At 48.8% G+C, this 14,530-nt stretch overlaps 1 long non-coding RNA gene across 1 annotated transcript; it reads right to left on the bottom strand.

The window, feature by feature from the left end:
• Window positions 1-433: 433 nt before the first annotated feature.
• Window positions 434-12,187, bottom strand: LOC131410319 (uncharacterized). Its single transcript, XR_009221227.1, has 2 exons — window positions 12,066-12,187; window positions 434-505 (listed from the first exon to the last, which is right to left on the bottom strand). It is a non-coding gene; the product is annotated as an uncharacterized LOC131410319 (long non-coding RNA).
• Between the last annotated feature and the right edge of the window lie 2,343 nt (window positions 12,188-14,530).

The following is a 14,530-nucleotide window of genomic DNA, read 5'->3' on the forward strand; positions in this document are numbered from 1 at the left end:
TGCAGAGTTTCAATTGGGACCATGAAAAAGTTCTGGAGAAGGATGGTGGTGATGGCTGCACAACAATGTGAATGGACTTAATGCCATCGGACTATAAACTTGAAAATGGTTAAAGTGGTAAATTTTATGTTACATATATTTTACCACAATAAAAAAAAGAATTTAAAAAAAACCTCAACGTTGCTGGCTGGTGTCACTTTGATTTCAAGTGCACAAATAGCAAGTGGACATTTGACACTGGCCATCAATCCTAACACACTTCCCTAGTTTTCTCACTTTTCTATTCTCCAAATGACTATTCCACACTTTCTCCTGTCTCCTCCTACTACACTCTTATTCCTTTCCTCACTCTCAAGCTTCAATGAGAAAATTTGAGCAATTGAATAGAAGCCCCCTTATCTTCCCATTGACAAAACTACCAGCCCACGCATACCTCTAGCCATATTCTGTGCCTTCCCTCCTGTTATTGGGGATGAAGTGTCCTGCTCTTCACAGAAACTCCTCTCTGGGGGGAAGGAAGAATAGGGAATTATTGCTTAATTGTTAGAGTTTCAGTTTGTCGTGATGAAAGTTTTGGAAATAGTACAATCTGGTTGTACAACATTGTGAATGTAATTAATGCCACCGAATTATACACTTAAATAGCTAAAATGGCAAATGCTATATATATATTTTACCACAATAAAAAAATTTTTTTAAAAACCCAACTGAGCCCCATGACTTGGGGTCTGGACACCCCCGCCCCCTGGGACATTCTTCCTGCAGCATTCCCTCTGGCTCCGACACCATCAACTTTCACAATCTGTCTCCCTCAGCCCCCACTGGACTGCACACAAACACGCTCCACCATCTCCTATCTTGAAAAACCTCTTGTGACCCTGGTCCCCCACCTCTACTGCCCCATACCTATTCCCTTCCCAGCCTCCTCTTGAAAGGTTACTAGGCCTGTCTCTCTCCTTCCTCACCTCAACCACCCAATCAGCCTTCCACTCTTACCTGTCCACAGAGACTGTTCATGTAAAAGTCATTGCCGAGCTCTATGTCACCCAATCAAGCGACCACTCAGCCTTCCTGATACTTTTGACTTCCGTGACATCATCCTTTCCTTCCCCACAGAGAGCTCCTTCTGGATCTTTCTCTGGTTCCTCCTCTACTTGCCAAAATGTCTCCAGGACTCTATTCTGGGCTTCCTTCCCTTGTCCACTCACACAATACTCCTAGGTGTTCTTATTCAGTCATGTGGTTTTAAATACCAATAAAGATCAATATGCCCCAAATTTCCAAACCCACATCTCTAACACCTACATTTCCCTGGGTCTCCAGAATTTTATATCCTCCTGTCTACCTGGCACATCCACATAAATGACTTTCTGTCCCAAACCAGCCAAGGCCTTTCTAACGTCACTGCTACCCAGTCAGTTGCCAGACTCAAATCACTTGTCACTTCCTTGATCCTTCGCTCCCTCACCTCTCACTGTTGATTCAGCAAGAGCTGTCAACTAGTCATCTGAAACAGCCCCCAGATCTGTCTACTTTTCTTCATCTCCATTCCCCTATCACCTGGACCACAGCAATAGCTTGCTCCCAGGACCCCCTGCTCCCCTCTCACCCCCACACAACAGCTAGACACTCTCCCACACCAAAAAGTAAATTACATCATTTCATGCCCCAGCTTAAACCCCTCCAATGGCTTTCACTGCACCTCCAATGAGATCTAAACTCCTTACACGATCTGAGTCCAGCCTACACCTCTCCAGCCGCCTCTTGAACCATACTCCGTTTCATTCACTATGCTCTAGCTACCCAAGCCACCTATCTTGTCCTCTAACTCAGTGGTTCTCAAGGCAGGGGGGTGACATTTGGCAATGTCTGGAGACATTTTTGATTCTCACGGCTCAGAGGGGAGTAGGTCATTACTGGCATATAACGTGTAGAGGCTGGAGGGATGGGGGGAATGCTGCTAGACATCCGACAAGGCACAGGAAAGCCCCCCACAACAAAGAATTACCTGGCCCCAAATGTCAATAGGTTGCTATTGACTAAATATTTGTGTGCCCCTCAAATTCATATGTTGAAGCCCTAAACCCCAATGGGATGATATTTGGAGGTAGGGCCTTTGGTAAGTAATTCGGTTTAAATGAGGTCATGAAGGTGGGGCCCCCATGATGGAATCAGTGTCCTTATAAAAAGAGAAGAGATTCTCTCTGCCATGGGAAGACACAGTAAAAAGGCAGCCATCTGCAAATCAAGAAGAGGCCTTCACCAGACATCAAATCTGCCAGCACCTTGATCTTGGACTTTCCAGTCTCCAGAAATGTGAGAAATAAATGTTTGTTGTTGAAGCCACCCAGTCTATGTAGTATTTTGTTATAGCAGCCCAAGCTGATAAAGACAAGTGCTGAGGTTGAGAAATCCTACAATCTGACAAAGAAACTAGGCACCAATCTCCTTCCTGCCTCAGAGCCTTTGCACAAGCTATTCCCTTGGCCTGAAATGCCCTTCCTCTACTCTCTGCATGGCTCACCCCTTCTAGTCATTCATAGCCCACCTTATTTTCCCAGAGAAAGCCTTTCTGATCACCCATTCTGAAGTAGCACCTCCACCCCGTCACTCTCTATTTATATCCTATTTTAATTTTCCAAATGTACTACTTGATAGTTTTCTTATTTTACCTGCTTACCATCTGTTTCCACAAAAATTAAGTTTCTTAATAGCAGGAATCTTATCTGACTTGCTCACCAGGACCGAACAGTGCTTGTTGCATTGTTGGTACTCAATGAGTACTTGGGAAACAAATGATTTTCCAGTTGTTTTAGCTTGATTCCAAAAATATGTGTGAGCATCAAGTATGTACATTATATAAGCAATAGGTACTACCGGACATTTGAAGCTGATTAAAAGTCTTCACTCTCAAGCAGCTTATGAGCCCCACAGGAAAAATAAAATATGCTTTCACATATTAGGCAGAAAAGAATACACGCTAGAGGGGGACAGCACAGCACTGTGTGGTGAAGGGCACTCATTGAGTCGTGAGATAATGCATGCAAGATGCCCAACAGTCTTAAGACTGCCATAAGGGTTGAAAGGCAGCATCATATAAGGGTCAGGAACTTGGACTCGGGAGCCCAGGCTAGAGAGGTTCAAATCCCTGCTCAGCCATTTCTAGCTGTGTGACCTTGAACTAGCTATTTAATCTCTCTGTGCTTCAGTTTCCTCATCTGTCACACAGAGATAATGAAAGTATCTGCTTCATACCCTTGCTGTGGATTTAAGTGAGTTATATTATGTAAAGCATATGGCTACAGAGGACACTGTAGGTCCGGTCACTAGTATTCAAAGAAAGGAGTGATCACACGGGACTAGAGACAGGGATGGTAGAAGGGCTGACTTTGGAGATAAGGTGAATTTCAATGGAAAAGATGATGAGGGCCCTCTCAGTGGCAGGATTATATTGTACATCAAAGAAGACGCAGCATGGCCTGGAGTGTTGCTCAGGAATGGGGGAGGGCAAACATCCATTTTTTTCTGTTCACCCATCTGTGTAAAGAAGGATGCTCTTTTGAAGGAGAGCACTGATGGAACCATGGTCATCTACTGATCCTATTATATCCGAAAATGTGAGAGATCTGGTCACCAAGTTACAATATCACTTCCTTTCTATTTTTTTATTTCTGTCCATTATGCTTTGGTTTAAACAAACAAAACTGGACCTGAACTCATTTGGTTCTATACTTACTGCTGTGTGAGCTTAACCTTCTGAGTCAGTTTCTTTACACCTGAAAGGAGAGTAGTAAAGCCCACCCACTCTACTTTAGAGAAGCGGTACATGAATTAATCAGTTCATACATGTGCTAGGCTTAGAGTGTTAGGCAGATATAACATAGATGTAAGATATTTTTATTACTATGATCCTTCTTCTAAAAACACCACCCAGGGTTTTACTCAGAAATATCATATGCATTATAATGTAGATGAAAGGAATTAAAGAACTTTTAAAAACTTTTTCTACCTACATGTTTCAGAAAAGAAAAGAGAAGGTAGGGCCACAGCTCAGAGGGCTGGGTTCCCGGACCGGGGCAGAGCCAGCCACACAAATGTCTCGGCAGCAGATCAGGAAGACCAGACATTGCTTCTATTACACACCACTTTGGCAGCATCTGCGTCTACCCTTTTAAAAGGCAAAGCCGGACAGAGGCTCCATCCCCCAAAGGAAATGCCAACAAAATAGCCTGTCCTTATTTCTTGAAAGGAAAAAATGATTTCCTTTTACTGTTTAGTCTAATAAGCAGGAATCTGGGAACCTCTGGCTCCATCTCATGCATTGTGATGTTAGGGAAAATTCTGCAGGACTTGCAAGCCGCCAAAGTCCTAAAATAATCCCAGAGAGGCAAGCTTAGGGTGAGGTGTTACTAAGAATTTCTTTAACTTGTAGGCATTTCAAGACATGTCAATCCGTATTTGAGCCTCCCCCCTCCCCAATGATAGGACTAAACGGCAAGAATGATAGTCTCCTATAAGAATAACTACAGGAGAGGGAAGGAACTCAGCAACCACTATGGGAAGCACTCAGTCCTAGCCAGTGAGTGGTCCCTGCCTGTGCTGGCCTCGTGGAAAGCCTGCCACAGCAGAAGGCAGGAAGAAGCAGGAGTTCTGCCTGGGCTAAGCCCGCCTCTCCCACCTCCGTGGGGATGAGCACCCTTACACTTTCTGAGTTTAATTCCCGGCAGGTGCCCCAGGACAGAGTTCCTAAACAAAGGGCAGTATCCACAATGGCTGCGAGCAGAGGCCAAAGCCGGGCTCTGGTGTGAGAAGGAGACCCAGCGGAGGCAGGTGGGGCTCAGGCTGGGAGGGACGGCATTTGGGACCCAGGCTGGAATCCGTGAAGGGGGTCAAAGCCCCTGATATTTAATCAAGAACAAGATAAGAACCGAGGAGAAAAAGAAAGGTGGTCCCCTCTCCAAGCTCCGGGGGGTTGAGGGAAATAGAAGAGGGGGCAGCGGGCGTGTTGTTTCACAAAGCTCCCCGAAAGGATGGGGGAGCTAGAGAAAGTGTTAAAAAAAAAAAAAACAGAGTCGGGAGGGGACAAAAGAGAGAAGCTGCGACGGAACTTGAGTTAGGACTGAAAAGCGCATGGGGGGAGGGCGGAGAAGGAAATAGCGCTCTGGGCTGGAGAAGAGCCGCTGCTGGCAGGACGGGTGAGGGCTGCCTTCGGGCACGGCTGGCCACGGCCCAAAAAACTTTAACTCAAAGGAGTCATTTGAGTTTAATCCTCCCCCAGGACTGTGGAAGAGGGAAAAAGGAAGGGGGAAACAAGTCACAAGTCTCCAGAGGAAGGAGCTTTTTGTTTTAAAGGACTACCTCTTGGGGCTGTCCTCAATTTTCTGGGTTTTGTTCCTGATTTAAAAGGAAGTTTTATGTCACCCGTGAGAGTCTGCATTTTTGTGGGATTCAAATATTCCTTAATTAGGTGTTGTCTCTTTACAGAAAGAAAAGACGGCTTTTATTTCATTTTACTTTGCCATTTTAATTTACTCCCTTTCGTGTTTAATAACTAGGTAGGGAAATGTTAAACAGCTGCTGTAAAATATTACAAACCCTGCTCCCTGAGAATGTTGAGAAGGAATTTTCTAGCGCTATCTCCCATCCCAGAGAGGAGCCCATGGGAGGGAACACACAAATCCCAGCTATGGAGTGGGGGTGGAGGGAGGTGGTGTGTACTCTTTCCCTCCATACCACTGTGTCCCTGGCCCACCCCGTCACCCTCCACACCAGAGTCTTCTTTTGGGGTTGATGTTGGGGTAGGAGAGAGGGGTGGGGTGGAGGTGGCAGGTGTTTGAATGGAGGAGAGTTTTGGGGAAGCTGAGAAGCACACATCCATCTCCTCCAAGTGACCTGCTGGTCCCTTGCTTTGGGCACCATTGTTCTAAAGAGGGCTGAGACCACTTACCCAGAACTAGAGAATTTGCCCTGTGAAACTCTGGAAAATCAGGGAAAAAAAAAATCACAACAGAAAAGCAGAACTGCCCAGGAAATTGTGTGGCCTTGGACCACTGGATGCTGGCTTTCTTATCGTGTTCTAAGTCATAGAAAAATGACAGAAAAGGAAAGGGGTTATAATTTTTCTACAGCTAAAACTGTAAGGGTGGGCATACCCCTATCTAGTTCTGGGCCAACTCTTCAGCAAAGGGTCAGGAGTTGTCTGCAAATTGCAGAAGCTTCCCCAGGGACCTTCAACACAAATTTGCAGGGCAGCACAGGGCACCAGTTTCCGTCTACTGAGCTGTGTATGATGCTTATACACTCATTTTGCTGGCAAAAGAGCCTGTCATAAAATGTAATACTGACTATAAAACAAATCAGCGCTTTGAAACGACTTGCTTCAGATGTTTTCATAAATCCCTAATGACTCAGGCACTGCCTGCTATTGATAATATTAATGTGTTAATAGTTCCTCTGAAGCAGTAGCACTGGGTAGGGCTGGACACACACACACACACACACACACACACACACACACACACACACACAAATGGGAATACCAGAGAACTGGAAAACAATGCTTTGGCTCTCCCCTGACTTCCAGCTGCACTTTGTTGACCTCAGAGAGCTAGATCCAAGCGAGAAATCTGATATTCTAAGTTCTTGGCTGGAGCTCCTCTTTAGTTCAAAGTGTTTTACATTGGTTCATAAAAAAGTATATTATATAAGTACATATGTACTTATATAATACATTGTACATATGTACAAAAGCGTGTGAGTGCACCCATGTTCCTAGCAGCATTATCTGCAATAGCTGAAATGTGGAAACAACCCAAATGTCCTTTGACAGATGAACGGATAAACAAAATATTGTGTGTGTCTGTGTGTGTGTGTATATATAATATATATATATATCCCTAATGACTCAGGCACTGCCTGCTATTGATAATATTATATATAATATATATACACACACACATACATACATACATGCAATGGAATATTATTCAGCCATAAAAAGGAATGGAGTTCTGATACATACTACAACATGGATGAACCTTGAGGACATTATGCTTGGTGAAATAAGCCAGACACAGAAAGACAAATACTTTATGATTCCACTTATACAAGTTACCTAGAGTAGTCAAATTCATAGATACAGAAAGTAGAATAGAGGTTATCAGTAGCTAGAGAGAGGGAGAATGGGGAGTTAGTGTTTAATAGGTATACAGTCTGTTTGGGAAGATGAAAAAGTTCTGGAGATGGATGGTGGTGATGATTGCATAACAATGTAAATGTACTTAACGCCACCAAACTGTATACTTAAAAATGGTTCAAGGGGCTGGCCCAGTGTTGTAGTGGTTAAGTTCGTGCACTCCACTTCAGTGGCCTGGGGTTCACAGGTTCAGATCCCAGGCACAGACCTACACACCATTCATCAAGCTATGCTGTGGCGGCGTCCCACATGCAAAAATGGAGGAAGATTGGCACGAATATTAGCTCAGGGACAATCTTCTTGAAGCAAAAAGAGAAAGACTGGCAACAGATGTTAGCTCAGGGCCAATCTTCCTCAGAAAAAAAAAGAAAGAAAGAAAAAAGGTTCAAATGGTAAGTTTTATGTCATATATATTTTACTGGAATTTTTTAAATGGGGGAGAAAGCATGTAAGTAATGGACATTAGGCTTATCTGCAACTTCCCATGTCCTCTCCCACTTGTGTTCCCAGCACAGGGCCCACAGCTCTGTCCCCAGGGCCTCGGAGCACCCCTGGCTCCCCCACACACCTGCTCCCCCAGACCCACACTGGGCTTCCTTTGCCCTTAAGGAAATGAGAAGTTTTGTGTCAACAATTCCCCAGACACCCATGCAGTCCAGGGAAACCCCATTTCAATCTCAAAAAGAAACTTAAGGAACCAAGAATGATACTTTTCCTGATGCAATTTCTCTGCTGCCTTCCTAACAGGCATCATTTGGATTGGAGGAGTCTCAGAAAAACAAACACTCCAATCTCCTTGCCAGTGGCCAAAGACACTTAAGTTCTTTCAAGACACATCTCTCTCTCTGGACCACCCCAGCCCTCTGATTTATGGGGTGGATAGAAAGGGTCTAGAGAGTCACAGTTAGAAATAACAGGGGGAGGGCCGGCCCCGTGGCTTAGCGGTTAAGTGCGCGCGCTCCGCTACCGGCAGCCCGGGTTCGGATCCCGGGCGCGCACCGACGCACCGCTTCTCCGGCCATGCTGAGGCCGCCTCCCACATACAGCAACTAGAAGGATGTACAACTATGACATAAAACTATCTACTGGGGCTTTCAGGAAAAAAAGGAGGAGGATTGGCAATAGATGTTAGCTCAGAGCCGGTCTTCCTCAGCAAAAACAAAGAGGAGGATTAGCATGGATGTTAGCTCAGGGCTGATTTTCCTCACAAAAAATAAAAATAAAAAATAAATAACAGGGGGTGTGGGTGGGGAGGGGTGGTGCTGGCCAGATTGGGGTTTTCCTGGACTCACCTCTCTGTCTTTTGGGGTTCTTCCTCCCTGAGAAGCACTAGCCTAGAACCACTGCATGATTTTGCCCCTCACAGGGACAAGCAGGAGAACCTGGGAATCACCGATGCTATTGGGTCTGAAGGCAGAAAAGGGGTGGCCCGAGCTGAGGCTAGTGCCTACCCAGAAGTTTCTCTCAGTAACACAACAGTCATTCAACCTAGGCCACAGCTTTTTCTAATGCTTGCTCTTTGGGGTCAGTTTATTTAAGAAATGGCCACGGCAGTCAAACCTTTGCCCTGGCTCCTAAAAGGAAACAAACATTGGCATAATCCCTCCCATTCCAAGTCACCCCTGGGCTCTCCTTTAAGTTTCTCTTACATGTCATTACCCAAAACCAGGCTGCCAAGAGCTCCCGGGTCCCCTCACACAGGCTGTGGCTCAGCTCTGTGTCTACAGTGTGTCAGTGCCAGGCCATCTTCTCCCTGCTGGTCAAGAGGCTGAAACCTGCAGCTGGTGATAAGAGACGACTGATCAGAGCTCTCCGTAGAGATGAGGACAGAATGTGAGCATGATGCCTATTAGTTTTAAGCTGATGGGCCCAAAGGCAATGACCCTAGACAAATAAGGAGAGTGGGCTAGAAGGATCCCCCACATCCTGCAAGGGAAGCCCCACTGGAAGGAGGCAAGGAGCACAGCACAGGGCTCCCACTATGGAGGGAGGGCTTCAAGTGGGGTGCTGGCAGCCTAATAAAGGCAGAATCAGAACAGAGTCTGAGATCTGAGCCAGTTAAAGGGTTAAAAGCTGTTAGGACTTGGAGCAGGGAGAGAGATGCATAATCTGAATGTCACCAAGAAAACTTTGCAGCCAGCATCCAGATTTTCTAAATCAACCACTTCACCAAATTCCCCACCAGCTCATAAAATGCTTCCCTGACTTGCCTTCATTTCTCCGAATGATGCTATTTTATTAAACAGTGTTAGAGGTGGGAGGGAGGGGGGAGCCTCCTTCAAGGCTGTCCTAAATTTGGTTAGGTCCAGCATGTGTAGGCCCTGATCATTTGCAAGGTTGGATTTAAATATGCTATAATAGTGCGTGTGTGTAGACTTGTCTGATCAAGTAACGTCTAACCTGCATGGGAATTCATCACACAGCAGCGGAAACGCGTACAACAGACTCTAAGGAGTGCTTGCTTGTGATTACAGTGTTTGGAAATATATTCAAGAAAACGTATTTTGTTTTATACATACACATTTGCTTTTGCTCCTAATTCTTCTGGAAGCCTGACCATTTTAACTACTTCAGCATGGGCTCACTGTGGGGGTGGGGGGCAGTGTGCAAAGTGCTTTCATATTTTAAAAGGTGCTTCTCCCAGATTGCTGACCGGCTGGGTTGATGGTCCTTCTCTGGATCCATTCCTTGTTTTTCAAGCTGACCCAAGTTCTCAGACCATAAGGGTGGGTCAGCAGCAGCTGGGGATCTTAGTGGGATCTCTGCAATTCAAGGGGGCCTATTTGGAAACAGGATCTGAGCCGTGGGCTGCCTCTTTCTCAACCTTGTATCCAGCGGGCACAAGGATGCATAAGACCCCGGGGTAGATGGCCAAGTGACTTGTGAGTCAACTTTGCAAAAAGGAAGACAGAAAGAGGAACAGAGTGAGTGTAGGATGGTGAGATCTGAGGAAAGGGGGAACAAAGAGGAATGGGGACTGAGGAAGCTGGAGGCTTAAGACACCCTCCTGGGAGCCCAATGCATTGTCATGGGTATTGGCTCATCTGACTGGAGGCCTCAGGAGAGCCCATGTAAGGTCCCTGGCAAGCTAAACTGCCACTCCCAGGAGCACAACCACAGCCAGTGAACTGAGAAACCTTGGGGCCACACCTCAACCCTCTCCTCCCCACTCCCACCCCAGGACAGACCCTGTCACCATGCAGCCACCCACTGATGCACCAAGCTTCCTTTGGGCCCACTAGAGTACAAACACTCCAAACACTGATTCAGTCTGTATGGAAACCACAGAGCAGAAAATCACCAACAAAGCAACAACCACCTCACACATTCACCGCCTCCAAATATCAACCAGCATCAACCAGGCCTGGCCAGTGGAGAAATTCAAGACCCTCTCCTCAAAAACTCACAGATACACGGGGACCACCTAAGAGACTAACCTCAAGGACTCTCTGGGACCACTGTTTCTTTTGAACGCCCATTCGTGGGGCATATGTTCCATGGGCCTTTTCCTAACCTCACAGCTGTTCACACTGGCCTGCTCCTGAGAGAACTGGAGCCGGATTATCAGTGACCCTTCACCTCCCCCGGCCCTCCGCGGCCCCCCTCCATTTCTTCAGCTGGGATCGCCCGCAGAAGCTGAGCGTTTCCAGTGCTGGACTGACTTCTGCAACTTGGAGCAGAAATCGGGTCCGGGGCGAGGACGCAGGGCGCGCGTCGCCCACATTTTTGGCCCGGGGAACCGAGGCTCCTGCGATACGCATGGTATTTGGCCGGTGCTGCAGCGTGTGGGGAAAGATGATTACACTCGAGAGGAATCACGACTCTTCCCGGAGCCATTACTCGCGTCGCTCGGCACGCGCAGGTTCTGGCCCGGCTTTCAGCAACTCCCCCTCCTCGCTAACCATTCGCTAGTGATTCGTGGGCGGCCGTGGAGATGCGCCCGAGGCTGCAGTCCCCAAATTAAAGCACTTTTGCAGCCCGGACACCCAACGAGCTGCCTCCCCGCGCGCCAGGCCGGCACCTCCTTCTCGTGCGTCCCTCTCTCCGCCCAGCTCCCGGGCAGATGAAATGGATGTGATTTCACGCACATCCTGCGCGCACACACACGTGCACACACGCATTCCCCCTACAACGCCGCCCACACACACGCACGAGCCTGGACGTTTGCCTTTTGTGCTCGCTTTGCAAGACATGCTTTCCTGCTCCTTGTTTCCTTTTTTCATTCCTTCATCTCCTCTTCCTTCGCCAACTTTCCTCAGAGTCCTCCTGGCCTGGGTCATTCCCCTCCAATCCCTCTGCCCCCAGGGTGTCCCTCGCCCTCTCCGCCCTAGAGGGGCCGCGGAGACGCGTCCTGCGCGCTGAGCGAGGGTCTTGTTCTGCGGGCGGCTGGGACCGCGGGCCTGGCCTCCGGCCTGCGCCCTGTTTGTTTTCCCTTCGCCCCCTGAATGCTAGATTAAGACGTAAAGATTACCAGGGCCGAATAATGCCGGGAGTCAACACTCGAGCAAACAAAAGTGCTTGCACAACTCCGCCAACCCCGCTGAGACCCGGGCCGCGGGCTGAAGGAGAGAACGCGCTCCTCGCTGCTAATTACAAATAAATGATGATGTGCTCACTAAGTAATTGATTTAATGAAGTTCCTATGAAACTATTAAACCCGAGTGGAGGTCAGGCAGGAGGCGCCCCAGAGCGCCCATTGTGGGCTGTTTAACTCCACCAGGCTCCTCGGAAAGACATCGGGGCTAATAGGTGAAGTCACAGCTGCTCGCGCTGACTTTTCCGAGCGCCCGGCCGGCCGCGGGCACCCTCGCGCCCTCCTCTTGTCTCGCCCTCGTGCCCCGCCGCCCGTGCCCCGCGTCGGCCAGCTTACCCACGCCACTCCCAGCCCCGCCGCCAGCTCCCGAGGGCCTCTCCAAAGGGATCCCAGGTCTCGTTAAGAGCGGGAAGTTGAGCACCGAACTTGTGCGCACCGCCAGCGGTCGGCGGCGTCCGCCGCCGCTCACCCCTCCCGCCTTACCCCACCCCCGCCACTTCGTGCAGGAACTTCAGCCAGTGTGCCACGCAGGGTGCTCGCTCGCTCTTGGCAAGGTGCCTGGAACCCGAGCATGTGCCCAGTGCGCGGGCGGGGGCGGGGGTGGGGGGACTGAGTTGTGCCTGTGAGTGTGTGTGTGTGTGCGCGCGCGCGCCCGTGCGTTCCAGGCCAAAAGGCCCTGTTTTGCATCCCTTACCCTGGCCCGGGGCCTGTTCGTGCAAAAAAGAAGTAGAGGCAGGGAGAAGGGGACCGAAGAAAGAGGTGCAAAAAAGATCACCCAGGTCGGCTGTTGGGCATGGGAGCCTCAGTCTTAGGTTTTGCAGACCTGGGGCAGGAGGGGAGGGGGGCCATTCTGGCACAGCCCTCTCTCCTCCCCACCGCCCACCTCTGCCAGCGTCCTGACCCGGCCAGATGGTTCCCCGCCCTAGAGCGCCGCCTCCAGCTCCCAATAGGGCGGAAGGTGTAGGCCGCAGGCCGGAGTCTTAGGGCTGACTGACCCGAGCTACTTCCCTTCCCCCCTCGCGCACAGAGCCCAACCCTACAGGAAGGTAGGAACTTCTCCTGCAGGATGGCTCCTATGGGCAATGTGACCTCTCCTTATCCACGAGGGCCAGAGGGAGTCCGGAGGGACACATCCCGAGAAGGAGAATCAGACATGCAAACAGGCCTAGAGTTAAGGGTGCTAAACTCCCATACCCGGGAGCAAGGGTCCAAATCCCTCTCTCTCTCTCTCTCCCTCTCTCTCTCCCTCCCTCTCTCTCTCTCTCTCTCTCTCTCTCTCACACACACACACACACACACACACAGGCAAGAGTATTTGACACACACAAGCAAGAGTATTTGACTGCATCTCCCTCCACCCCCAAGGGACCTTGTGATAAAAGAGAAGGCCCATGTCCATCTGGAACTCCACACCAGGAGACAGGGACTCTCATGGAGGGTTCTGGCTGCAGATATCAATCTGCCAGGGTACCCTGCGCCCCTCTACCCAGCCAAGTCTTGTCTCTCCTCATCAAGAGTTGCTAGTTGAAAGAGAATTTCTTACAGCATGCATTTCATTTATGCCACAGTTAGTTGGCAGTAAGCTTCATTCCTTTTTTTTAAAGTCAGGAATTTCCAGCTGCTGAAACCAATTTCCATTTGATTTTGAATCAAACGTTTGGAATTGGAGAGGAGGGGATATTTTGGCGTGGTTGTTGGCACTCTGAAACAGAACTCCACTCCTGTCTGGATCTTCATTCTCAATGAGGGTCTCAATTTTGGACTCCTGGAGGGAATATTGTCAAAAATCTTCTCTGAGTCTTGCTTGAGGTCTCAGTTTCACCATCTGTAAAATTGGATTGGAGGTCCTTGGCTGAGGTCCTTTGGGCTTTATTTGTTTGTGATCTCTGAAGGGAACCTGGGGCGGGGGGGGGGGGGGGGGGAGTCAGTGAAGACGTCTGTTCCTTTGTCTGTCTTTGTAGAAGCTACTCCCTTTGTAGAATAACGCCCTGCCAGACTGTCTAATGGATTTTTTGCAGGGCTGGGGTTTTAATTTTCTCCACGCAGGAACAGACGAAAGAGAGTGGGTGTTCCAACCCAGCGAGTCCCGCGTGGCCCGTTTGCTCAAGAACACTCTTCAAGACATGCCGAAAGTAGTGCTCGCTGGCGCACGCCCCTCCCTGGCCCAAGGCAGATGTTCCCATTTTGTTCCCGCCTCCCCTGCTCTCACTCCAGCCCCTCGTATTCCTTCCCTGCTGATGACTGCATCCCTGCTGCCCTTAATGTAGGATGGGCCCTTCTCTTCAGCCTCCAAATGAGAAGTGACATTTGCACTCGGCTCAGCCAACGCGTGAGCAGAGCGCGGGGACACAGGCCCATTGACCGAGCGCGGCCGAGGGGCCAGCGGGCTCGGCGGCATCCGAAGCTGCCTTAATTAATACCATCTTAAATAGTCCAGCAGCCACCGAAGACAAAGTTGAAGAAAGACTTTAAGGCTGAGTGCCCCTCGACAAGCTCTTTTTCCCCGTGTCATTCAATATTTAATGCGCCCGCTTCTAATGCTACTACTGGTGTTCCTTTCTCAGCAAGGACATTATTTTTTCACGGTGCCCATAGCCAGGGAAAGCCCTTTAGGCAAAGAAAATCAAAATGTTTGTTGTTTTGGATGACTTATAACTCTTGTTTAACACAAGCACTTTCAGGAAAGTATAACAGGCGCAGCCTCCAAAGCAAACAACACAATCCTTGTGACAGAGTCGGACACAAAAAGCACATTGTCTTGCGGACTACCCCTTTTCTCTGGTGCTAGATGGGGGCCTGTC

Source organism: Diceros bicornis, chromosome 9 (assembly GCF_020826845.1).
Source record: "Diceros bicornis minor isolate mBicDic1 chromosome 9, mDicBic1.mat.cur, whole genome shotgun sequence".
NCBI lineage: Eukaryota > Metazoa > Chordata > Mammalia > Perissodactyla > Rhinocerotidae > Diceros > Diceros bicornis.